Raw genomic sequence first — 3,269 nt, 5'->3', positions numbered from 1 at the left:
ATCTTTCATTAGCAAAGAAGACAGAGGTTTGGCAATTTTTGAAAAGTCCTTAATAAATCGTCGATAAAACCCAGCATGTCCTAAGAAACTTATGACTCCCTTGACTGTCGTGGGTGGAGGAAAATTTTGAATAACGTGCACCTTGGCTCTTTCCACCTCGATCCCCTGTTCATAAATTCGGTGACCCAAAACTATACCTTCTGTCACCATGAAATGACACTCTTCCCAGTTCAGCACCAAATTTGTCTCCTCGCATCTCATTAAAACAGAATTCAAGTTATGCAGACATGCATCAAAAGATTGACCGAAAATAGAGAAATCATCCATGAAAATTTCTAAAAAATTTTCGACCATATCATGAAAAATGGCAGTCATGCATCTCTGAAAAGTAGCAGGTGCGTTACACAATCCGAAAGGCATACGTCTATAGGCAAACATACCATATGGGCAAGTGAAAGTCGTTTATCCTGGTCTTCAGGTGCAATCGCTATTTGATTGTATCCTGAGTACCCATCTAAAAAATAGTAAAACTCATACCCAGCCAATCTCTCTAGCATTTGATCAATGAAAGGGAGGGGAAAATGATCCTTACGGGTCGCGTCATTTAATTTTCTATAGTCTATACACACACGCCAACCTGTAACTGTCCTAGTAGGTATTAATTCATTATTCTCATTCTTTATGACAGTTATCCCCCCCCCCCTTCTTTGGTACACACTGCATTGGACTCACCCATGGACTATCAGATATAGGATAAATGATACCTGCATCCAGAAGTTTGATTGTTTCAGCTTTTACAACTTCCTGCATTTTCAGATTCAATCTCCTTTGTGGTTGGACCAATGGGTTGATGCTCACTTCCATTAAAATCTTATGCATGCATATAGATGGATTGATTCCTTTGATATCCGCCACTTTCCAAGAAAACACACTCTTGTGTTTCTTGAGCACCTCCATTAGTTTGGCCTCCATCTCACCTGTCAAAGAAGAAGATATTATGATAGGTAACTTATCATTCTCACCTAAAAACATATATTTGAGATGGACTGGTAATGGTTTCAATTCCACAGTAGGTGGTTCCTCAATGCTTGGTTTCTGAAGAACTAAATCCTTCCGGTCACCAAGGTCTTCAAGTCTAATCTTTCCACCTCTTCTCCAGGGCTGGTTGTCATTCAAACATGCAGTCATCTCTTCAATTTCATCACTGAAATCGTCCACATGCTCAGATATAAGTGCAGCTTCTAATGGTTCCTGAAAAGTATCCTGCACATAATCAAATAACAGTGAGTCCACTACATCTAGTTGAAAACATTCTTCATTATTCTGAGAAATTTTAAAGCATTAAAAACGTCAAACGAAATTTTCTCTTCTCCCAACTCTCAACAGCAACTCTCCCTTCTGGACATCTATAAGTGCTTTTCCTGTTGCCAGGAAAGGTCTTCCCAAGATGAGTGGCATGTCCAAATCCTCTTCCATATTTAGCACCACGAAGTCCACGGGGAAGATGAATTTGTCCACTTTTACAAGCACGTCCTCGATTATCCCCCATGGATATTTAATTGACCTATCAGCCAGTTGTAATGACATTCTTGTGGTTTTTGGCTCTCCCAAACTCAGTTTCCTGAAAACAGAGTAAGACATTAAATTTATACTCGCACCCAAATCACACAAAGCCTTATGAAACTGAACATCATTAATTATACAAGGGATAGAAAAACTCCCTGGATCCTTTTGCTTTAGTGGGATTTTATTCTGCACAAGTGCCGAGCAGTTTTCTGTCAAACTTATCATCGCATGCTCGTCCAATTTCCTCTTGTTGGAAAGGATCTCCTTCAAGAACTTCGCATAACTTGGCATTTGCATCAGTGCATCAGCGAAGGGAATATTAATATTCAATTTCTTGAATACTTCCAAGAATTTACCAAACTGAGAATCTAGTTTGGCCTTCTTAAGAGTTGCAGGAAAAGGTGGTGGTACAACAATTTTTGATTGTGAAGTGGGTGGAGGAGCTAGGATAGATGACTTACCTGAAGTTTTTTCTGATGTACCCATTTCTGGCTCTTTTCCTGCTTTGTGGTTCAGGCTCGACCGTCTTTCCACTCCTTAATTCAATTGCTTTCACCTGTTCCTTCGGATTCTTCTCAGTGTCACTTGTCAAAGTACCCTGATCTCTACTGAAAATTGATTTGGCCAATTGCCCTATTTGATTCTCCAGATTCTTTATCGATGCATCTTGATTCTGCATGCGGGTTTCAGTAGATGATATAAATTTCTGCATCATCTGCTCCAAGCTTGATTTCTCCTCTTGAGGCTGCCTGCCATAATTCTGATTCCCATATGGTTTATTGTTCTGTCCACCCCACGAGAAATTTGGATGCTGTCTCCACCCTGGATTATAGGAATTCGAGAATGGGTCATTCCTTGGGCGATTTTGATTTCCCATGTAACTTGCCATAACTCCCTCTGGTTGAGAAAATGTTTGACAGTCTTTCGTGAAATGCTCTGCACCGTATTTTTCACACCACACTTCTTGAACTCGCATCACAGAGTTTCCTACACTCAGTTCCTCAATTCTCTTGTTCATGACTTCAAGTTGAGCGGCCACTGATGTGAACGCATCAACCTGATGAATTCCCATAGATTTTCGGGTTGCACTCCTTTCAGACTGAGGGTGATAGCTACTAGATGCCATTTCCTCAATTAATTCATAACCATCGTCAGACGATTTTCGCAGTAAATTTCCACCTGCAGCTGCATCTAACATTGTACGATATGAGTGAGAAAGACCATAATAAAAAGTTTGTACCACAAGACCGTCTGATAATTGGTGGTGTGGACATCTCCTCAGTAGATCTTTGTAGCGCTCCCATGCTTCGTAAAGTGTTTCCTGTTCTCCTTGGGAAAAAGTTGTGATGTCAGCTCTTAGCTTCATTGACTTAGATGGTGGGAAGTATTTGGCTGCCTCGAGCCCCTATTTATAGACCACGATCAAAACTTTCGATCTCTCATTCGGAGCTTCCGAACTTACTTCGAAACTTTTAATCGTCTTTCCAAACTCCCTCTGCCGAATGCGTGTATCTGATTGGACAACACACTATTGCCAACAAAGTTCAGAGCTTCCGAACTCTAGTTCGGAGCTTCCTAATCCAGTCAAGTCCAATCACCAATCAAAACACGTACCCTGTCTGACTACAAGGAGATCAGAGCTTCCGATATGCAGCTCGAAACTTTCGAACTGTTCGGTACTTCCGATTTACAACACTTCTTCC

At 40.9% G+C, this 3,269-nt stretch overlaps 1 non-coding gene across 1 annotated transcript; it reads left to right on the top strand.

Moving 5' to 3' along the window:
- Positions 1–2,822: 2,822 nt before the first annotated feature.
- LOC140885925 (small nucleolar RNA R71) lies at positions 2,823–2,929 on the top strand. Its single transcript, XR_012151337.1, has one exon. It is a non-coding gene; the product is annotated as a small nucleolar RNA R71 (small nucleolar RNA).
- The last annotated feature ends 340 nt before the right edge of the window (positions 2,930–3,269 follow it).

The sequence above is a fragment of the Henckelia pumila genome, chromosome 2 (assembly GCF_033568475.1).
Source record: "Henckelia pumila isolate YLH828 chromosome 2, ASM3356847v2, whole genome shotgun sequence".
Lineage (NCBI taxonomy): Eukaryota > Viridiplantae > Streptophyta > Magnoliopsida > Lamiales > Gesneriaceae > Henckelia > Henckelia pumila.
Note: the sequence above shows the minus strand (reverse complement) of the source record. Positions and strands in the feature narration are given on the sequence as shown.